Source organism: Podarcis muralis, chromosome 9, assembly GCF_964188315.1.
Source record: "Podarcis muralis chromosome 9, rPodMur119.hap1.1, whole genome shotgun sequence".
Taxonomy (NCBI): Eukaryota; Metazoa; Chordata; class Lepidosauria; order Squamata; family Lacertidae; genus Podarcis; species Podarcis muralis.
In genome coordinates, this window is record NC_135663.1 from 39,358,795 (window position 1) to 39,383,183 (window position 24,389).

Here is a 24,389-nt window from a genome sequence, read left to right on the forward strand (position 1 = left end):
ACTCCAAAGGGGAATTCTGGCATGAAACCGCTAAATCACAACATATCAAAAAGTGTTCTTTATTTTGAACTGAAGAGAGACTGTGCCTTCTTGTTCCACTACAAGGGTTAATACATTACTCTTGACATTGCAGAGTACAAATTATCTCCAATAGCTGCCGTTGAGGAGAGTCACTCTGCTTATTCTGCATACGTTTAAGCTCTTTATTGTACAGGCAGCACTTTTCACATTTCATTGCCATTTTAACTCCCAAGTTCTACATATCTGCTCCCACTGCCTAAGGATCACACTTTCTAATCGTCTGATGAACTCTGATAAATGTGATCTTCTGCAACGCACAACATTTTTCAGTTGTTGTTTTTCCTGCAACTGACTAACATGGCTACTCCTCTGGAACTTACATATAATTATACAGTTATATGAGTCAGTTGTTATTCCTTAATGCTGCTCTTGCTTTTGTATGCTATATACAAAATAAATAGCAAGGGATGAAGAAACAAAAGGCTGATTTTCACAGGTGTGTACACATGCATGGATACTTTTGCCCAGTCATGCCTCCAGTCCGAAATGATTCATTCATTCAGTTATGCCCCACCCACTGCTGTAAAGACTGTGCAGAACACCCAAGTCCTGTAGAAAGCAGTAGGATAAGTCTTGAAAGGTCAGGTAGGCCTAAATTTTATGGAGATGGGAGAGGGCTGAGTACAGAAGTTTCACATATTGGCAGCTAGAAACTGCAATCACATCTGTCCAGTTTCTAAGCCTTTAGCAGGAATGACCAGATTGTTCTCCCTGCTTGTAAATCATCTGCAGTGAAGAATCACAGTTACATATGTTCTTTCCTGCTTTTCTTTTCTTTTCTAATAGCATGGATAGAGAAAGGGAGGCTGGAAATGGGAAAATGGCACCCACCCTTTCTGGAATCTGGTGTCCAGTGTTCATGTTTAACGGTGCTTCATATTAAGTCTTTATTATAGTCTTATGAGGATAGGAGCATCTGCCATTGTCCTGTTCCAAAGGCAGAATCAATATGCAGTGGCATTTTACTTTTGCCTGTACTACTATTTTTGCCCAATAATAAACTGTGGCCCTTAATTCTGGAGTTGAGATGGTGGTGGTCTTCATCCTAATCATCCTACTAAGGTTTGATAATTAAAAAAAAAGCACTGGCAAGGGGCTACCTACCAAAAGGCTGCAGCAGGCAATATAATAGCAGTGTAGCAGGAGGATGAGTCAGTGAACCTGGAATTTCTTCTTGGTTAGAAGCCAAATCTAGAGTTACAGTCTCACTTAGATGTCTGGAGTGAACCAGACATCTTATGTTAGAGGAGATCCTACATGGTACTCCCAACCTTTTGTCTCAGGACATCTGAGTAGCATCTTGGTATCATCACCACCATCACAATTATGAGGATAAATGGAAAATAATAAATAAGTAGAAACAGAATTGTGAAAGGCGGAGGTCAATTACTGCTGTTCAAAGACATACCCTAGCACAAAGGTGAGGAACTTGTGGCCCATCAAGTGTTGCAGGGATGTTCCCATCAATCCTGGCTATCAGCCATGCTGCCCTGGGCTGATAGGAACTGGGAGCCCAACAGCATCCTTAGGGCTGCAGGTTCCTTACCCCTACTCTAGGGATAATGGCTCTGAAGCCAACCCAACGGTAAGATCAGTTAAGAAAGAAAAAGGTTTATTAAATCAGTTTAGTAGAGAAATCTAGAGTATATCTACAAACAGCTTTGTTATATATTGAGAAAGGCACAGGATGGGGTTGGGGACTGATTCGCAATGCAGCCTTAACCTGTACCAGGTTGTAGCACCTTTATGGTTCTCTATAGCACTTTCTTCCCTAGCCTCAAAATCCTTCCTAAACAAGGCAGGAGACGATCTGCTGAGGAGCACTGCACTGCACTAAGTCATATTATTGATCCTGATACTATCAACCCCTGATTGGCAACAACTCTCCAGAACATTAAGAGATATTTGGGGGGTCATTTTTATCTTGCCTGTTTCTGCTGAGTGGTCTCACCAGTTGATACACTACTGTAATGTTCTGAATCCATACTGCAATGTCCAAAGGGAAAACATTTTCAGGCAGGAAACTTGATGGAGACACATATTCCAGCTGTACACACTGGTATCATAATTTCTGTAGCTTGATCCAACAAATTTCAACAGGTTGTTTTTTAAAAGATACATTTCAGCCTTTCCAACAACTTTTTGAAAAGCAAATAGGAGCTTTTCCAAAAAAGCAATGCATTTCCAAAAACTGAGTAGTTGACCAAGAGGGAGGAAGTAATCCCTTCACATATACACTGCACATAAAATGAAGCAAACAGACCTCAGTGAACCAACATAATCCGCTTAAAAATGATATCCACAAGAACTGGAGTTTACTAATCTCTTATCCAGTAAAGTAGTTTCAGAGCTATACATGTCAAGCCTTTAAGAAAAATCACTAGCAGTGTCCATATACCTAAAACTCTCTCCTGCTATTTGAAGTTGATTTGCAACCCAGCTAGTTGCTTATATACACACTTCTCTGCACAACTCAGGACTGTTCAGTTTCTTAAAGATGAGTGTGAAATCTGGAGAAATGCTGAGTTGCAAAGATTTTAGGATTTAGGATTTAGAATTTTATTCAGCTTATTTTCCAACTCATTAAATTCTGGCCATAAGAGAACTAGAGAAGGCTATATAAACATATGAAAGATACAGAGTAGCCCTCTTCAGGCATTCAAAAAAAAAAAAAAAAAAAAGGAAGGAGTAGGTTCACAAAAATCCCCCATCTCCAACATCTCTCTGCATGCCAGCTCCCATATCTGATGTTTACACACTGATAATAACTTCATGGGTTGAGAATACCATGGTTAGAATCTGCCCCATCCTGTATAATCAACCATTCTCTTCCAAGCTATCCTAATCACGTTCAGCTAAACATGGTTAGCATCTCCTTATGACCTTTGTACTCTTCAAGGCATGAAAATCAGGAGAGGCATAGCTAACACACATGTCCCAAGGCAGCTTCATAGTTTGAGCCCTCATGCAATGTTTTGAATCTCTGACTACTGAGTCAGAGTAATGGTCATTTCATTCAGTATTGGGCAGCACAATCTTAGCTTGATGCTACTTGACTAAGCCACCTTCAGACAGCCATTTTCGCCCCAAGGGATTCCATTCACTCCATGGCTCCCAAGACGTCTTCCTGCTTCGCCAGTCAACCAAATATATAAAAGACAAATTTAGCCAGAGTCCTGGGAGTGACAGTGAGAGCAAGCAGCTTTAAAAGCCTGACTCAATATACTACATGTCACCCTCTGTCTCATTAAATCCACTTCTGACGGATGGTATAACTTTTTCCTTTTTTCTGTGGCTGAAAGCATTTCTGTAGTGTGATTGCAGAGGACTGCATTGTGTGGATTTCTTCAAAGAACATCCTCTTGCCTTGAAAGTTCAACAAATTACCTGTATTGCAAGCACAAAGTAGTTCCACAGAACATCTGTTATAAATAACACTATTATAAAATGCTTCTGCCTGAAGGCTTAATCGAGGTCCATGAATATTCAAGAAGAAAACTTACAAACTCTAGAGAGGAGGAGGAAGAAGATGTGACAAGGTACATTACCAAGGCATTATATATAGGTGGAGAGTTTGCAAGGGAGAACCCTTGATATAGCAGGATATTATTTTGCTTCGGATGATTTTGCTCAGGGGGGTTGAGGCCAGAGGATTAATGGTTCTTAAATATAAAGTTATACCAGCATTTATCAGATTATATTCTTGACTTTAAGCCCTTTTCTTGATGCTTTGGAGATAAAGTGATGCTATTCTATATGAAAGAAATGGCTCTTATCATGGCTCAAATGAAATATGATATTTATCAGATCCAGCTTTGTGTAGTAACTCATCCCTTGAAGCACAAACTTGAGATTATACTCTCTTTCTGGATAAATATATTAGCTTAAAAGGATGAAAATCAATGCCAGAGTTTTTCAGCTTCATTACAGTAAACTGACCAAAGTGCTTAACATTTAAAATGATGCTAGGGTTGAATCTTGCCTTGATATTAATTGCTCTGCATTGGAACTCCTTATGCTCCTAAGGGGAATGTTGTCGTTATATGAATAACAGTAATGGAAAGGATATTTGCACATGCACCGTGGAATTATTTTTTCCATTGTATTTTCAAGTATAAACACCACACCTAAGATCAATAATGTTGTTATTTTAAAAGTATCATTGATGTACGCACACGACACAATAACAAACATCATAAGCAAATAAGATTATTGCCCCAAAGATCTTAACATTATAAATTTCAGTAGATAACCAGACAACAGAGAGAGAGGGGGAAAGACAGAAAGAAGGAAAAGTAATAGGAGAATGATATCCACAAACGAAGTTATATGTGCTTAGACTTAGTTCAAAAACTATTTTATTCTTAGTAAACATTACAAGCAACTATAGTAAAGGCAAATATAATCATTTGAAAAACATAGATGTAACTAAGGCTCTAACTAAATTTCAGCTTTTTGTAAGTGTGTACTTTACTCTTCACAAAATGCTCATTTTAAGCCCAAACAGAAATGACAGTCCAAGTTAAAATATTGTGAATATTCAGTGTGTGGCACATTGTGCACTTTAAAAACACCAGCTGCTGTAGCTGTACCTTGGTTTAAGAACAGTCCTGTTTAAGAACAATTCGGTTTATGAGCTCCGCAAAACCGGAAATAGTGTCCTGGTTTGCGAACCTTACCTCTGTCTAAGAATTGAATCCAAACGGTGGAAGGCCACCGGCGGCGGGAGGCCTCATTAAGGAAAGCATACGTCGGTTTAAGAACGGTTTCGATTTAAGAATGGACTTCCAGAACGGATTAAGTTCATAAACCGAGGTACCACTGTAGTTCATCATCCTGAGAACCCTCTGAGCTGGGTTTAACATTTCACAGGTGTAGAGCTGAGAAACGGTTACCTGCTCCAGCCCACCCTACAAGGGAAACCTCTGATTTGAAATCTGACCCTCCATTTTCAAGTCAATCCACCAATGCGGCAGAGTGCAATTTTGCTATTACAAAGCTATATAAATGTTTTAGCTGTTTTAACATACTGTATGCATCACCTTGAGACAAAAACATGGAAAGTGGTATAATAATAGTAATAGTAATAATAATAGTAATAGTAATAGTAATAGTAATAATAATAATAATAATAATAATAATGGTAGTGATGTAGTATTAGTAGAGTTCTAAAATTAAAAAATCAACAGCAGAGGTAGATGACATGGTTTTCCATAAAATATTTTGGACAAAAACTCCCAATAAGCTTAGCCAATATTGATGATGGGAGCTGTAATCTACAATCCGGAAGGTACCAAGTTGGCTACCCTTAATATATACAGCAATAAAATACAGTAGGCTGCAACCAAGCCATATAAAGGGACTGCAATAAAACTTGGTTTTAGTAGAGAACGCTGTAGTTCCAGAAATGACCAGAGAGTGGCAGAACGACAACAAAAACAAGCACAAGCTGGTCAAGCGTTCCCTTCTGCAACTAGGCTCTCAGTCCTATTCTGTTTTTAGTTACAAAATAGAAACAATAAGAGGACATGAGATACTGCAAGTTAAACTAATTAAGATTAGATAGTATATGAGGATATTCCAGTGAAGTGAAAAAGAGAAAAACTAGAGTTGGCATTTCTAAATACAATATTTGATCTGATCTGCTTATCTTATTTAGTCCACACAGCTAATGCTGATTGTCTTATCTACCTAGAGGAAAAGATTACTTTAATGCAAATAATATTCCAGATAAGGATTTTTCGGTTTTATTTGTTTCACTCATTAGCCACATTTTAATACCTGTATATGAACCTACAGTGTCTAAAAGGTAAAGAGCAAGGTGATATGCAGATAAGAGTGCACCCACTGCCTAAATATCAATAAAGCACCTGAATCCGTAAACCATTGTTCTCTTTCACTTTCTGGCAGACTTTATCTAAAAGCAAAGGGTGGTAGTCCTTCTCAGAGTAAAGGTAAAGGTAAAGGGACCCCTGACCATTAGGTCCAGTCGCGGACGACTCTGGGGTTGCGCGCTCATCTGGCTTTATTGGCCGAGGAAGCCGGCATTTGTCTGCAGACAGCTTCCTGGTCATGTGGCCAGCATGACTAAGCCGCTTCTGGTGAATCAGAGCAGCGCATGGAAACACCTTCTCAGGGTGGTTGACAGATATAACACATTAATTTCAAGGGGCTACTCAGAGTGGGACTAGTGTTGACCACAACCCAAATAATCAGTTTTTGTAAACCAATCCTCATGTTCATTGAGCAATTTAGTAAGAAAGGAATATGAACTTAATATTTTATTAGGGACGTGGGTGGTGCTGTGGTCTAAACCACAGAGCCTAGGGCTTGCCGATCAGAAGGTCAGCAGTTCGAATCCCCGCCACGGGGTAAGCTCCCATTGCTCGGTCCCTGCTCCTGCCAACCTAGCAGTTTGAAAGCACATCAAAGTGCAAGTAGATAAATAGGTACCGCTCTGGCGGGAAGGTAAACGGCGTTTCCGTGTGCTGCTCTGGTTTCGGCAGGAGCGGCTTAGTCATGCTGGCCACATGACCCGGAAGCTGTACGCCGGCTCCCTCGGCCAATAAAGCAAGATGAGCACTGCAACCCCAGAGTTGGCCACGACTGGACCTAACAGTCAGGGGTTCCTTTACCTTTACTATTTTATGTTATAGATCAGCACAATAACATTGTGGCAAATCCTGTTTTCCCATCTTTGCACATGCAATGCCACAGAACGCAAGGAGTACCGCATTTTTCTCTCTCTGAAACTGTTTGTGTATTAAACTGAAATCCAAGCCAGATTAAAGCATTTCCCGGAGTGGAGCTATTCAAACAAAAATTAGGGGGCAAGGTTTGTGGGGACTAAGAAAAACTATGTTTATTTATCTATCATGCTGTTTTTGAATTCCTGCTTAGGAACAGAATTCCTCTATCTATGAATGCCGTTTATTGAAGGAAAAATGTTCCAAAACTTGAGTAAATAATATATACTAGGTACTCTAATTTAGCCATGCTGGATTGAATCTGTTCTAACAAACATACTTTCAGTAATTTTCTCTGGCAAAATATGTTAGCTTGAACCAATAATTTTAAATAATTTACTGATGACTCCTACTGTGATTCTGTGATGCCAGAAGTTTTTTGGTGACTCTGCCCATGGTCCCCAAAACGTGTCCTTTAAAAAAAAAAAAAAATTTTAAAATCAGCCACACCTACTTTTACACCTCAGCCATGCCCCGTTTGATATGCAGCCCCCAGTGGGCTGACCATGGGTCAATATGGCCTGAAAAAGGCATTCATGAGCCTCAGAACTCCCGTATTTGATCACTGAAATAATTTCCTCATTTCTCAGCGCTAGAAAATAGTGCTCCAAAGGATTGGTATGATTCTGCTTGTTCAATTATATGGGAATTTAAGCACCAGGTGTGGAGAGCTGTTTTATTCCCTAAGGTATCCACTTTAGTTTTATTGTAATTAACGTTCAGCAGATTCTCCTTGCAAAAAGAACTTAAGGCTACTTCTAAGCAGTAGATGGAGGCTTAGTGAAGGAAAAGGGTTGCATGTTGTTTGCATAAAGCAGTGAAGAGAGCTTTCTTTTCCCTTTGACAGATGGAATGAATTTCTCATAGCTGGTCTTTGAGGCATAATTGTTTATAAAGAAGTTACATGGGAATGGATGAAGTACACATCCATGTTTCCACATTACTATATACTGGTTAGGGATACAGTGTTTTATAAACAATACTGGAAGGTGCAGATCTAACCTTCAAGCTATTACTATTGTAAAGAGTTCACACTAACAAAAAAAAATAAAATAAGTGATGATCCAGACAGGTTATTTGAATGGTATTGAAAGCACCACAGAAGCAATGAACTAGGAAGCCTTTCACACAGACACATATTTATGCAAAAAATAGGCAAACAACATAATTATTAATTGTGGCATAGCTGGATCTGAAACTATCCTCCTCCTTGGCAAAAAATATATATTGGCAGACCATTTCTCAAGGTGCAAAACTAGAGAGTTTTCATAGTTGGCCTCCATGTTAAGTATAAATGTCTATAATTTGAGTTGATGCTGTGCTCCTACTTGTAAGGTAAAGGTAAAGGTACCCCTGCCCGTACGGGCCAGTCTTGACAGACTCTGGGGTTGTGCGCCCATCTCACTCAAGAGGCCGGGGGCCAGCGCTGTCCGCAGACACTTCCGGGTCACGTGGCCAGCGTGACAAAGCTGCGTCTGGCGAGCCAGCGCAGCACACGGAACGCCATTTACCTTCCCGCTGGTAAGTGGTCCCTATTTATCTACTTGCACCCGGGGGTGCTTTCGAACTGCTAGGTTGGCAGGCGCTGGGACCGAGCAGCGGGAGCGCACCCCGCTGTGGGGATTCGAACCACCGACCTTTCGATCGGCAAGCCCTAGGCGCTGAGGCTTTTACCCACAGCGCCACCCGCGTCCCTTCGCTCCTACTTGTAGATGATAACTATTATGCGGCAGACAACAGAATTGGGTGATAAAATAAAAATCGTTCCTCATAATCATAGCCCATCCTTTAAGGTGTTCTTAAATAACTCGCGTCTGCCATCATTTACCAAAGACTTGCTATTAGAAAATTGGGTGAACAGTGCCACAGGTTCTGGGGCTATGGTAAAAAAGGTAAAGGTAAAGGACCCCGGGGGGTTAAGTCCAGTCAAAGGTGACTATGGGGTTGCGGTGCTCATCTCACTTTCAGGCCGAGGGAGCCGGCATTTGTCCAGTTTTCTGGGTCATGTGGCCAGCATGACTAAACCGCTACTGGCGCATGGAGGTGACGAGTGGAATGGCATGGAAACGCCATTTACCTTCCTCTTATAGTGGTACCTATTTATCTACTTGCACTGGCATGCTTTAAACTGCTAGGTTGGCAGGAGCTGGGACAGAGCAACGGGAGCTCACCCTCTCACAGGGATTTGAACTGCTGACCTTTCAATCAGCAAGCCCAAGAGGCTCAGTGGTTTAGACCACAGCACCACCCGTGTCCCTACACTGGGGCTATGACAGCAGGCCAGAGGTCATAGACATAAGATTGCTATTAAACCCCTGAGAGAGCTACGGTAACTTGGAGAACACAAAGATGGCGAAGAAATGCTGTTTCCAAACACAATCCCATTGGGCTATATCCAGTTGTGTTAGTCCTTGAGCATAGTAGGCTCCTACTCTCACAAGTAGATGCTTCCTTCCTTCTCACATCCCTTCAAATCTGTTTCTAATGGTTACAGGATTCTCCAGAGCAGATTTGAGTGGGAGGAGAAGAACAGTCCGCTTGTACAACATAGGGCCACCCATTACTTAGTACCATTAGTCCTTTCTTTACAATCTCTACTAACTAATTTACAAAAGTTGGCAGACTTCTTAGCCTGAATTGCAATTTCTAAGCAGAACCAAATATGTCTCTGGTCAGTGAACTTTTTGGCTTTCAACACAGATTTATAGCCCCCTCTTTTTTCCAACTACAACAGATTTAATTAATGAGGAATCTTTTGAAAATTCTCCTTGCAGGGTTGACCTTTCCTTAGCAGCCTTACATCTCGATTGAACCATAATACTCTATTAGCTCTTGCTGTAGAAGAAATACTAAGTACCATGAGAATAGAGTTTATGATATCATCTGTTGGCAAAAATATTTAATACTGGACGTTAGATCCTTCAGGGATCCATGAAAATGCAGAAACGTGGTTTAAGCAGGGTCTGGTTTTATTTGAACAGCTTTAGTAACCATTTTGGTATCCAGAAGTACTGAGATGGGTGGGGAACTTAGCAGCCTCTGTTCCTTGGCTCTTCTTTTCTTCCTTGGTGTGCCACACCCCCACTCTTCCTGGTAGCTCCTGGCTGAAATAAAATGACAGTAAATGGTCACTTGTCCTGAGACCTGTTTCAAGGAAAACAGCTGGATTTCCCTGGTGCAGAAACATCTTAATGAAGTAATTACTTCCTTAATTAGAAATACTAAACAGAAACTTTCAACTCACTTGATATCTGATTTGCACACCATTTGCAGCAATGTATTATTAATGTGCTTGTACTACTGTTGTTAACAGAGTAACTCTAATGCAAGTAAAAATTGCATTATACAAGCACATATATTGCATGTCAAATATAAATAAAAAATGGTCTTATAATGTTACGATAATAAAAAACAGAAAAGTTGTCTTGCAAACTCAGTTTGGCTGCCGTTGTTTGCTACTGTGCGATTGTATAATTGAAATCAGATGATGCAGTTACTTGCCGTAAACAAACGGCATGTATCCAATTGATTTTGTCCTGTACAAAACGTTATCATGTGACTGCACCAAAATTAAAACAACTTGTAAAATGGAATGTCCAGTGGTGGGAAAGGAGACCGATCCTGTTTTGTTTAAATATCAATGGTAATGATCTCTACAGCATGTCTACATTAATGACATTAATTACAACGATCCAGAATGCAAGTCAGCTAATGCACTCAACATTAAACCACATTTCTGTTGACCTTGAGTTTTCATCTCTTTGACTTTATGTGAAATTACACTAGCTAGTGGATTATGTGTTGCTCTAATTGTTCCTTTACTTTAACATTGGCCTTTACTTTTCTCGCTTTGCCCTAGAGTTGTTTAGCAAAATGGTAAAAAGAACTTTTCTTGGTGGTAGAACATGCCATTACCAAGTAGCCCTTAGCACCATCATGATCATATTTAACTGTTTCACCCGGAAACCCTAAAAGAGTTTTTATTGTTAATATTAACTACATTTACATTCTGGGGTTCCTCAAAGGAACTCAAAGCAGCGTACATGGTTCTTTGCTGCCACTCTGTTCTATTGACATACCTTTAATAATAAATACTTCAAATAAATATCAATACAGGAAAAGTCATATGTCAGTTCTGAGCTGTAGTTAGTGCAAACAAGTGATTTGTTGGTGAAAACATCAGAAGATCACTGTTACAATATTTGTCTACATTTTTTTTCTGCTTGTCTTTGAGGATGGCAAAAGTTCCCATTAAAGTTTCATTGATTAAAGTACAGCATAGTTTACAATTCACAAATCAATAAAAAAAATCAAATACTGAAATACAATTAACCCCTCATATCAATATAGCAGCAGACAAAATCCATACAGATGATAAGGGCCTCACCTGCAGATCTCAGGGTGTGGCCCAACACCTTTATAAGGTAGTATCAATACCTTAAACAAGGGGCAGTTGTGTATAGGTAGCCAGGGCAGATTCTGAACAATTGGTGTTCTATTGGTCCAATTTCATGTGCTGCTCAGTACTCTGACAGATGCATTTTGCACTAGTTCTTATATGTTAGTTGGAAATAAAGTACATATTTAATCCAAATGAAGCTTCTATAGTTGAGAATATTGAACTTCATAATGTTTGTAAGTAATATCCTCCCCAAAAAAGCAATCAAGGAAAAGCAATTTTCATTATACTTTACACCACTTGTTTGTAGCTCTTGAACCAGCAGTACTTCCCAAGTTCAGTGATGAGTCTTGTGATATACTGAATATGAGCTAATTTGTTAAAGCACCAGCTACCATGGATTTCAGTTCACTTCAGCAGATTCATTAAATGTTATCCAGAGATCAAATATATACATACATGGCCTTGTGGGTTATAGCCTGAACAGTTAGATCAAAGGGATTTTTAAAATAAAAAAATACAGATTGTAATAATTATATTAAAGCTAAAATGTATGTAAAATAATTACCATCAACAAAGAAGTGATGATAAGCAAGCATCCTGGCATTTGTCAGCTAATTAACACCCATAGTTAGCTAAAAACTCATTATCTTGATTAGGCGGGAAATGAGCTAAGCCCTACTACATTCAATTGGGCTTACTCCTGTGTAAATATGTATAGAACTGAGCTATGAATAGCAGTGCATAACAGAGCTCTGTGGCAGTTAATGTTTGCTCATGTCTGTAGTTCATGACTACAATCATGTATACAAAGCTGATCTGCAAGGGATAAATTCTCAGCAATAAGCCTTTTGTAACTGCAAGAGATGCTTGCTTTTATTTTAATAGTTCACATCTGCCAGAGCTAGTGAGTAAAATATTCAGGTCCATCAACATGAACTCAAGCTGATTATTTGTGGTGGTGTTGGGGAAAGCCTCAAGGACAACAAACCTGGCTCATTTTAGAAACAAGTGTTAAATTTTAAGACTTTATAAGTAATGCCCAGTCCTAGTGCCTCTGTTAATTAAAGCCTCTACATTCCCAATATACTTTCCTCTGTACTTAGTCACTTTAATTTATTATAATTTGTTTCTTCCTCTCATATCCTAATGAAATGCCATATTTCTAAAATGGAGAAGTGGATTACATAAATAGGCTGTTTTTAGAATTAATGAAACCTCCTCAGTGTGTTAATTAATTCAAAGTTTTAACGAGGGATGTATTCAGGATGATTAACCTGCCAAGGTATTGAAATTGTTCTCTCCAACCCCAATCCAATCAGGTAAGGTGGGTAATAATAGGCGACAGGCAAGTCTCAGGAGTGGCGCCTAGGCCTCAGAATTCCCTTCCCCAAGGTAACTCGGGTACCAGTTTTCTCTTCAGTGCCAGATGAAGACTTTTTTATTTGCCCAGGTATTTTATGCCTCTGTTTTAAAACTGGTCTTATTTTCTCTGGTGCACTTTTATATCTCTGTCTTCATACCTGATTTGAGTATATTTTTAGGTGCATGTTTTAATTTCGAAGTAAATTGTATAGTTTTTCTGTTTGTGTGGGGGTTTTTTTGTTTGTTTTTTTGATGCATAAATTCTCCAAATACATTAATATAGCACAAACCAGCTCACCTTATATCAGTATTTTACAGCAGAGGGTGTGTGTGTGTGTGTGTGTGTTAGAGAGAGAGAGAATTAATAAATCTCATTAATTTCAATGGTGCTTACTTTCAAGTCAGTATGATTATGTATTGTGACCATGCTGCGAGATCCTGCAAAACAGAGCATGCTGCATGAGTGAGGATCTCTTCCTAGCTAAAAATCAGTGTAACAAAAATCCAAAGTAAGTGTGCATAGAACAGGGCTGCAAGCCTCTTGATGGCACTTAATCATGCACACTATCTCAGCAATGTGTCGTCCACATCTTATATTGCTTCACACTACAAATATGTTACATTATATATAAAATGCTAAATACAAATTGCACTAATTATCTAGAAATCTGCCTAAATATTACAGAAGTATGCTAAATTTAGAAGACTACTGTAGTAAAAATACTGCATTTTCATTTCCCACCCCATGTGGACGTTATGTTAGGATACTTCCTGTAGCCATAGACATGGGAATTGGGTGTCAAAAGATTTACTGGAGAGAGAGAGAAAAAATAGTTTTACACATTTTCTTGGAAAAGTCAAAAAGAACTGAGAAAAACAAAAACAAAATTTAGATAAACACAAGCTGTCTGCTATCCAGTCTGTAAACCACAAGCAGCCATTTTTGGGTGGCTGTTCATATTACAGAATTTTAACAGTAAGATTTGCCAGCGCTCTAGTTTATTGAACAAGTATGCACAAATTCTAAGTATGGAAACTTGGATAATCCAAAGGTGGCATGAATGAAGTAGGTATGGCAAAGTGAAATGAGGACAGGGCTCTTGTACCTTTAATAGTTGTGTAGAAAAGGAATTTCAACAGGTGTGGCTTTGCCATGCAAGCTATACCTGCTGGAAACCTCTCTTTATCTGGCTAGTCAAATAAGGTTGTATTTATTTTATGTACTTATTCATGATGTTATACTGCAACAGTTGTCCCAAAGCGGTTTCCGAAACAATAAAATAATATCTGTACTACAATCGGTGGTTTTCTTCAAGAAAAACGGTGCTGCCGGTACTGACCATGAAATCGTTACAGTAAGTGTCACATTTTTAATTTTTTTTGTAGATAATGATTTATTAGTTTTCGATTACATTCCAATAATAGCCTCATTATAACAATGCCAATCTATAATACAATTATTACTACCAATCATTCAAGTACCAAATTATATCATTTAATTAAAGTGCCTCCCCCACGTGCTAAATTTGCTGGCTTTCTGATTTTATTTCTGCGTTCCAAAATCTTAGTAGTTTCAATTACATTCCAGTCATAACAATAATTCCCTATACAGCAGCTGCAATGTTAATAACTTCTATTTATGTTGATACATTAAATGATTTATAAAACCTTTTGCAAAAGAGCTCTCCCCCTTTTTACACACACAGTTCCATTTGATGTTATAATCCATATTGTTAATCCAATTTCTTCCATCCTCACTTGTACAAGTATAATTTGAACTAACGTTCAGGGGAGGGTTGCTGAATCATAAATGTAGAGAGGGAAACTTTAAATAAACAAACCATAGGTCCCCCCCATCTTTTGCAGCATATGAAGTCTTATCTCAAATACAAACCTTAAGTCCTTGCCATTGGTTTGTTCCAGTTTGTGATCTCATCTCTTCTCGCACGCACCTGTACTTTAGTCCAATTAAGCTCTAATCAACAGGAAAACCTCTGCTTCTTAATGGCGGCGTAGGAGGGCTTTCGCCAGGCAAAGTGCTTTTGCACTCAGCACCTCCCTGGCACCTGCATTCCATGCTGGAGCGAGAGCCAGGTAACGAGATGGCCTGCGAGTGAAGCAGCCCTGGGGGGAATTTGCAAGAATGATTTACCCTCCATCATCCTTGTTTTTGCATCTCCTACGCTCTCCCACTGTCGTGGGGCTGCTTCCATGAAGGCAGACTGGAACCAGAAGCCAGTAAGTGCCACACATTTAACCAGTACTTTTCTTCTAGAAAAAAAGGCACTGGTGTACCCTTCAGTACCCCCAGAAAAAAAAGCACTGCTTGAGAGGAAGAGGATGATGTCTTCATTTGGTGATGACAGAGCATCACTGATGTGCTCATCCATGCTTCCAGGAGGAAGTTGGGGTCTCATAATGAATGAGAAGGTTGTATTTGGCATCCCCACACATTGAGCAACACTGTCCCCTCTACTTTAGGAAGAAGCACTTAAGGGTTTATATGTTCCAATAAGATATAGGCAATCGGTGCAAATTCAACACAAGTAGTGTGAGGCCTCATAGCACCCAAAACCCAGCAAATTCTTGAGTGGCAGCATTCTGCACTAGTTTCTCGTTCATCTTCAACAGTAGCCCTATGTAGAGCTTACCACAATAGTCAAGGTGGGATATCACCAGAGCATGCAGGATTGTGATCAGGCTATCTTGGTCCAGAACTACCATAGCTGATGAACCAGCTAGAGTTCAAAGCAGGCACTCAATATCATGAATAGCACTTGTGCCTCCAGTGATAATGATGGACCTACGAGCACATTCAAACCACTTACCTGCTCATTCAGGGTCAGTGTGACGCCATTCAGAATAAGGCTGAGCACCCAATCGATGTACATAAGAACCATATGTATGTGAAGTTGAATGCAGTCAATGGGAGTTTTTAAGACTAAAAAAAGGTTTTGGTGTGTGTGTGAGCAGGCTCTAAAGGTAAAGGTACCCCTGACCGTTAGGTCTAGTTGCAGACGACTCTGGGGTTGCATGCTAATCTCACTCTATAGGCCGAGGGAGCTGGTGTTTGTCCGCAGAGAGCTTCCGGGTCATGTGGCCAGAGCAGCACACGGAAACGCAGTTTACCTTCCCACCAGAGCAGTACCTATTTATCTACTTGCCCTTTTGATGTGCTTTTGAACTGCTAGGTTGGCAGGAGCTAGGACCGAACAACGGGAGCTCACAGGCTCTACTGTGCCCTTAAAACAACCATCAGGCAGAAAGCCAATTACATAGCACATTATTAAGCACATAGCCAAAGCACATCAAATAATGCCAGCTTGGTTGAGAGCTGTGAAGGCATAGAATACCGTATTTTTCCCTCTATAACACGCAGATTTTTTCTCCTAAAAAGGAAGGGGAAATGTCTGTGCGTGTTATAGAGCGAATGTGTGGTCCCTGGAGCCGAAAAATCAGGCAAAAATCAAATCGCGCTTCACGGAGAAGGGAAACCTGAAAAGAGGAAGCGGCTGCTTTCCTGCATTCTGCCTCAGGGTCTTACTGCCCACCCTCCTCTGTTTCCTTGCTGTGTTTGCTGAAATGGAACAAAGAGCAGGGAAAGCCCCTCCCCTCCAGGCAAGCAGAGGGGAAAGTGTCGTCTCTGTGCTCCGGTACTGCTGGGGGAGAGGGAGAGAGAGGGGGGAGGGAGAGAGAGAGGGGGGGGAGGGAGAGAGAGGGAGAGAGAGAGAGATAGAGAGAGATGGCTGGCTTGGGTGGGGAAAAACTTTTGCCTTTCTTTCCTCCCTCCCCTGCATTCCTCCCCTCCAGGCAAGCAGAGGGGAAAGTGTCCTCTCTGTGCTCCGGTACTGCTGGGGGAGAGGGAGAGAGAGTGGGGGAGGGAGAGAGAGGGGGGGAGGGAGAGAGAGGGAGAGAGAGAGAGAGAGAGAGAGAGAGAGAGAGATGGCTGGCTTGGGTGGGGGGAAACTTTTGCCTTTCTTTCCTCCCTCCCGTTAAATCCCTCTCCTGCATTCTTAGCCAGCTGCTTCTCTGCACACCCCTCATGTCCCTTCTTTGTTTTTCCTTCGCTCCCCACTTAAAATGTGGTTACAAAGCATAGATCCACATGGATCCTCAGGATCTTTGCATTGGGTCACCCCAAATTCACCATCAGATCACATAGCATGTCCATGGCTACAGCCTGCACCAAAAAAATCACGCACCCACTGTTGCCTGGGGCTGCAATGGTGCAAAAATGTGGTTACAAAGCATGGATCCACAGGAATTCTCAGGATTTTTGCATTGGGTCACTCCAAATTCACCATCAGATCACATGTCTGTGGCCACAGCATGAAGCACAAAAATGATACATCCACTGTTTCATTCAGAATGTTTTTTCCCTTGTTTTCCTCCTCTAAAAATGATGTGCGTGTTATGGTCAGGTGCGTGTTATAGAGCGAAAAATACGGTAAATAATTATTGACAGATTTAAATACTTTGCTTAGAGAAAACAAGTACAAAAATATGGGATCTCCACTCCCTAGTGTGCCCTTGCTAGTTATAAATTGGCAAAATATGTAACACTTTACTTTTTATTCTCATGCCATGTTCTTTACTCTTTTCATTCAACACCCCCAAAAGCAGTGAGAGTTAATATTATCATGGTCAGTCATCGTCATATAAGATGCTAGTTGCGCCCACTGCTGGAATCAGCAATTTGATTGTGCATTGTTGGAATCTCAAGATTTTGAAAACAACCGAGAGCCATTTTAATTTAAGAAAGAAAATATACACAAAGCACATGGAATCTGGTGACTGGCACAGATTCAGGTACATTGTGTAACTGATTCCTCAGAGGCCAGCTTCTTTTTCTTTCTTTCTTTTAAAATTGCTATTTAGTTTTATTCTCAATTGTGGATCAAGAGCCTGTAACTTAACCAAAGTTCCTCCTATTTCAGTTCAATTGATGATCACTTTAGGGGCAAACAATACATTATACACAGATATGTGTAACAAAATCCCTCAGTTCTATTTTCTTCCAAAATGAGACACACACTTGAAAAGCTGCAAGCTGAAACACAGCTGGTTGGTTCTTAGTCCTTTTCCTCGCAGCCAAAAATTACCCTCTCTAGCACTTTTTCACACAACAAAAGATACCAATATCTATGTTGTACAGTGGTACCACAGGTTAAGTATTTAATTCGTTCCGGAGGTCTGTTCTTAACCTGAAACTGTTCTTAACCTGAAGCACCACTTTAGCTAATGGGGCCTCCTGCTGCCGCTGCGCCACCGGAGCCCAATTTCTGTTCTTATCCTGAAGCAAAGTTCTTAACCTGAAGCACTATTTCTGGGTTAGCGGAGTGTGTAACCTGAAGCGTATGTAACCAGAGGTACCACTGTATGTCGCTAGCAGTGAGGGGCATGAGCTTTAAAGAAACAGTACACAACTGCAGTATATTTGAGAAACAAGAAGCACTTTTGATAGAACCAGAGTTAACTGGAATAAATGAGTAATTCTTAGGCTACAAACTACTAAACACAATTACCTAGGACTAAGTCCTAGCAAACTTAACAGGGATTACTTCTGAATAGACATATATAGGAAGACGCTGTTACTCAAAATAACAAAAAATGCATGAATAACTCTTTATGTCACAGATGATCTCAGGTCTGAGTCATACAATTGTGAATATTTTTTTAGTGTAGTGTACACCCATCTTAAAATAGGGCTGTAATCCAAACGGGGGGAAATCTGGCCAAGGACAACAGAACAGACATAAAAAGTGAAATGTTTAGGTGGATCATAGTTTGCCATGTTGTGGGAAATCTTTCTTAAATGAGTTGATCCAGGATATGTGAGCTGACATCTTGACAGCTATTTGTGCATTCATAAAAGACTGTTTATGACCTCGGAATCCCTCAAAAGAAGTAAATTGTAGTGCCTCCTGCATAATAATAATACTAATAATACTAATAATAATATTAATAATAATGAAAATGTATATTCAAAGCATAGGTTTGCTGGATGAAAATATTAAAAATAAAGGACAATATGTATATCTTACTATAGTCTTAATAGTTTTAGAGAAAGAACATTATTATTTATTATAATTTACAGAATGCCTAATATGCGCTAGATACTACACAGAAATAATAATAATTATAAACCCACAAGACCCTGCCTGCAGGCTTGGAATCTAAACATGAGGGCAGTTAAAGAGAAATGAAAACTTTGAACAAGTTGGGAAAAAGTGAAAGGAGAGTAGGAACAAAAATACAATAATTAACTTCAGAATAAGAAACAGAAAATCGAAACAACGCATTAAGATGGAAAATACAAGAGAGGATCTGTCACCTGAATATTCCATCCACAAGATAACTAAAGAAAGAACAAAGACAAGGAACAGAGTAAGGGTGTGTCAGTTTACCAAAAAGATTAGTGTTAGATGAATGTAGGTCCTGGGAAGAATAGAGGAATATAAATAAGAAGGGAGCAATATTATGAAGAGAAGTTCAAAACTTACTGCAAAAACAGCAGAGAAATCCAGCAAAGGGAAAAATATAGATACATAAAAGTGAAGAAACAAACACTAAATGAACAGAAGAGTTGAAAACTGAGATAATGTTTTACGCTGAGCAACAGATCAATTTTCAGAATGTTCTAGAGAAAGAATGGGGATAAAACTTTGTCCAAAGCAGAAATATGAGCCAAAGAGAAGGATAAAAGATAATACCTAAACACTTGTTGAGAAGATTAGAGGGTAATATTCCCAACTGAATGAGAAAAAGAAGCAAGCTGCAAAGATTTTAGGAGGAATGCCTAACTATGGTCCTCCAGATGTTGTTGAACATCTCCGACTCTGGACTGTGCTGAGGGAAAGTTGGAAGACCGCAAATGAGTCACCCTGTTTTAGGGAGAAACACAATACATGCATAGTGCACTTCTATACATGTTTACGCAAAAGAAAGTCCCAATAAGTTCACTAGGGCTTCCTCCCAGGAAATGGTGTATAGGATTGCAACATTAGGCTTGCATATATTAAGGTTTTTAAAATGTTTCTATTAAGTTTTTACAAAAGTAAGCATCAAAACTGTGCTAATACAGTGGTACCTCGGGTTACATACGCTTCAGGTTACAGACTCCGCTAACCCAGAAATAGTACCTTGGGTTAAGAACTTTGCTTCAGGATGAGAACAGAAATCGTGCGGTGGTGGTGCGGCAGCAGCAGGAGGCCCCATTAGCTAAAGTGGTGCTTCAGGTTAAGAACAGTTTCAGGTTAAGTACGGACCTCCAGAACAAATTAAGCACTTAACCCAAGGTACCACTGTATATCAATAGACATTTGTAACAAAAATAATAATACAGTTCTCATCCCTCTCACCCACTGAGGGAGAAGAAAGTACAATTTTACATGTATAGATGGAGGATGCCAATTTGATGGATTGCCAGGCAGGAAAGTAATAAAAGAAGTGCAATAGTTGGAGTCTTGAGTTCCATTTAGAGCTCTCATATATTTTGTAAGTTTCTCCATTAATTCCACTGTCCATATCTTTTGCCTCCATAAGGCAAGTTGCAAGTTTGCTGATTCCACACCCACCCACCCCAGTTTTGTGCCACCTGTAGCCCGACTGCCACAAGTAGAAATGTTTTTAGTTCCTTGGAATGCAACTCCTGTTGCTCTCCGTGGAAAACATATTAGATATTAAGTTTGAGATAATGATCCAACATCCAGGCAGAAATAGATTAGACATATTGGTAAAAACAGCAGGAGAAGAGGAAAACGGGGGCGGGAAGGGTGAAGAGCTAGATATTGTCAGTAGGATAAAGGTAAAGGGACCCCTGACCATTAGGTCCAGTAGCGGACATCTCTGGGGTTGCAGCGCTCATCTCACTTTATTGGTCGAGGGAACAGCTTCTGGCTCATGTGGCCAGCATGACTAAGCCACTTCTGGTGAACAGAGCAGCACACGGAAATGCCGTTTACCTTCCCACCAGAGTGGTACTTATTTATCTACTTGTACTTCATGCTTTCGAACTGCTAGGTTGGCAGGAGCAGGGACCGAGCAATGGGAGCTCACCCTGTCACAGGGATTCAAACCGCCGACCTTCTGTTCGGCAAGCCTTAGGCTCTGTAGCTTAATCCACAACGCCACCCGCATCCCGCATCCCCAGTCAGTAGGATACTGAGAGTCAAAAAAAAAAAGAAACCAGATTGCCAAGAGGAAGTGTACAAAGAGTAAAGGGAAATAAACCCAATAACTGAAACCCTGAGAAAAGGAAAAAGAGCCATTGACAGAACTGTAAAAGAACGATTTGTTAAGTAGTTTAATCCAAAACAGTACATAAGGTATCTTTTATGACACCTTTGCCTGTGTCACGTTTCTTCTGGATTCAGTTCCCCACCCTGCCTAGTTAATTGTTTCCCTTTAACCTTCAGTGTCTACAAACACAGGAATTCTCTAATTGCAGTCAAGACTAGTCATTATATCATTCCTAGTTCTGGCTGACATCATGGGCATAGCCAGGACTTTTGTTGGGGCGGCAGAACCTATGTGATCGGTCAGTTAAGTATTTATATTGTTTTACTTGATGGGGGGGTAGCTGCTCCCCCTGCACCCACTTGGCCATACCCATGGGGGACATTGCAACACGTCCTTTTTAAAGCATGGGCAATAGAAATCGTGTTAGCATAATGCCCTCTAATTGGCTTCAAAAGCATGTGCCTGAGACACTGATTGGTCCATGTTACCAGGAAGTTTTCTAACTATAGAAGATTCTCCAGTCTCAAAAATTCAGATGAAGATGACAGAGACGACAGAGAAGGTTTTAGGTTAGCACAACTGGTGTGGTTGCACATGGGGCATCATGCTGCAGGGGCACCAAAACAATGCTGTAAAACAGAGTGCAGGGAGTGAACTTTAGCACAGGGTGCCACTGAAATTTGAGAGCCCAAAGTCTGCCATTGAAGATGGAGCTTGCTACTATAGGGTAACTACTTTCATTGCTCCATTTATCAAAGAGCAACCATCAATCATTGGACTACTGCAATGTGCATGGAGCTACCTTTGAAGGTGACCTGGAAACTACAACTAATCCAGAATGCAGCAGCTAGACTGGTGACTGGGAGTGGCCGCCGAGACCACATTGGCTCCCAGTATGTTTCCGGGCACAATTCAAAGTGTTGGTGCTGACCTTTAAAGCCCTAAACAGCCTCGGCCCAGTATACCTGAAGGAGCGTCTCCACCCCCATCGTTCTGCCTGGACACTGAGGTCCAGCGCCGAGGGCCTTCTAGAGGTTCCCTCACTGTGAGAAGTGAAGTTACAGGGAACCAGGCAGAGGGCCTTCTCGGTAATGGCACCCGCCCTGTGGAATGCCCTCCCACCAGATGTCAAAGAAATAAACAACTATCTGACTTTTAGAAGACACATGAAGGCAGCCCTGTTTAGGGAAGCTTTTAATATTTGATGAATTATTGTATTTTAATATTTTGCTGGAAGCCGCCCAGAGTGGCTGGGGTTCCGAGCCAGAAGGGGGGTATAAATAAATTATTATTATTATTATTATTATTATTATTATTATTATTATTATTATTATTTTAGGCAACTATGTCTTGTCTCTTTTACCTCATCCTGGGACAAAGAAAATTTGTTTTTAACCAAATTTAGAAGTTATAATCCTATGCATTTACTTACTATGGGACTTATTTCTGACGAAATATTCACAGGATTCTGCTTCTTCTTTTCTTGTGTATTTGAATGCCAAGTGATCCTGATTTTCAAAAGAATAAGCTTATTTTTATATTTTACTTCATTAACCTTTTATGCAAATCCATGCCCAAATACTTCCAGCAGCTAAGACAGCCTATGATTACGAACATCATCATTTTTATGTATTAGATTTCTTGCCTGTCCTTCACCATAATGTCCCAATCCCAGGGCAGGTTACAGCAAGGGAGCAATTGCTATTCAGTATTGGGTGACCTGCACATTTTCACTATACAGTGGTACCTTTGTTTTCGAACGTAATCTGTTCCAGAAGACCGTTCGAGTTCCGAAACATTCAAAAACGGAAAACTCAATACGTAAGCTGCGTGGCATGTTTGACTTCCGAGGTGTGTTCGAAAAGCAAACCTCTGGTTTAAGTCGTTCGAAAACCGAAACATTAGTCAACGGAGATGTTCAAAAACCGAGATACCACTGCATTAGAGGCTTGATAGTTTAGAAAAAAGGCAAATAAGGAGGGGCATGATAGATGTTTAAAAGTTCATGCATGGCATGAAGATACTGGGTAGGATAGGAATAGGCTTTTCTCTCTCACAAAACTAGACACACGTAGGAGGCCCGGCAGTGTCTGCTATGGCAAGGCCCGGCAGAGTCTGCCGCAGCTGCGAGTAGGCTTGGCGGGGGCCACTGCAGCTGCAGGAAGCCCTGGCGGGGATGGTTGCAGGTAGGCCCTGTGAAACCTGTCACGGCCACAGGTAAACTGCAGCCGCGGGAAGGCCCAATAGGGCCTGCTGCAGGCCGCAGAATATTGAGGAGGCCCAGGCCTACTTGAACATTTTGGGGGGCTTGCTCTCCCCCCCCCCATGGCACTCCTAATACTAGAAATTGGGTCCATCCAACAAAGGTGGCACCAGAAATAATGAGAAAAACAAAGTGGGATTCCTATGGCTAATGAAAGTAGCAGAAGTAGCAGGGATAGCTAAGACGGCAGACGTAGACTTTCCCTTTTTTGTCTCAAGCAGTAACAAAAGGTTAAGAGCATAAGAAAAGTCCTGGTGGATCAGACCAAAGGCCCATCTCTTCCTCCAGGATCCTGTTCTTACAGTAGCTAACCAGATTCCTATGGGAAGGCCGTAGGCAGCTGTTGATAGACTTGTTACTCCATTTTTTTTCTTATCCTCTTTAAACATCCAAGTAGGTGACCATCATTTTACAATTTGTGGGAGCAATTTCAATAGTTTAGCTTGGTATTGTGTGAAGAAGTTTCTTTTCTGGTGAGCAAGGAAAGACTCTTGTTCCACCTACCTCATAGGGTTGTTGTAAGGACTTCTGGATCATGCACATGGACAGCTGAGAACTCTGTAGACATAATCCTGCCAGGGGATTTACGTGGTATTTGAAAGCTCCTAATTTTGCCTGAATTGTATCCTATGCTCTACACTAGGCACCCCCAACCTCGGCCCTCCACATGTTTTGGGACAACAATTGCCACCATCCCTGACCAGTGGTCCTGTTAGCTAGGGATGATGGGAGTTGTAGTTCGAAAACATCTGGAGGGCCAAGTTTGGGGATGCCTGCTCTACAGTTACTTGTTGAATCATATTATATTAAACCACTAGAGCTCAATCCTTTTTCTTCCCCCTTTTTCTTACTCTCTTTCTGTTGCCCCTTAGTGACCGAATTTCAGCTGGCTTTGGCAGTCCGATTGGATCCCATCTGTCCGTGTAATGCGAGTTTTTATTGTAGCGACGATACTCCTCCCGGAACCTCCTTGACATTTTGCAGACTTAGAAGGAACCAGAAATATTAAGCGAGCGAAGGGGCAACAACAGAGAGGTCTCCACCTCCTCCTTGCTCCGAGGCGTCAGGAGAAAGGCGCTTCGTTTGCGCGGAGTTCAGGTCAGCTCAGCGCCCATCCCTAAGCAGAGCGAGCAGGCAACTCATGATGGGACTCCGCAGAGGCCAGGTCCTTAAAACCGGGTGGAAATCAAGGCACAGGAAGTTAAGCCCCAGAGGTGCGTGAAGACACTCACGTTACATGTTCCAGCTCTTTCTTCCTCGTGACTCACACGCCCCAAAAACCGAGGCCCGCTTG

At 40.9% G+C, this 24,389-nt stretch overlaps 1 long non-coding RNA gene across 2 annotated transcripts; it reads right to left on the reverse strand.

Annotated features, from left to right (window-relative positions):
* Positions 1-9,778: 9,778 nt before the first annotated feature.
* Positions 9,779-24,388, reverse strand: LOC144328872 (uncharacterized). Of its 2 annotated transcripts, none has more exons than XR_013394199.1 (2): positions 23,947-24,388; positions 9,779-9,931 (listed from the first exon to the last, which is right to left on the reverse strand). It is a non-coding gene; the product is annotated as an uncharacterized LOC144328872 (long non-coding RNA). The 2 variants fall into 2 exon arrangements; XR_013394200.1 differs by lacking the exon at positions 23,947-24,388 and adding an exon at positions 14,486-16,284.
* Between the last annotated feature and the right edge of the window lies 1 nt (position 24,389).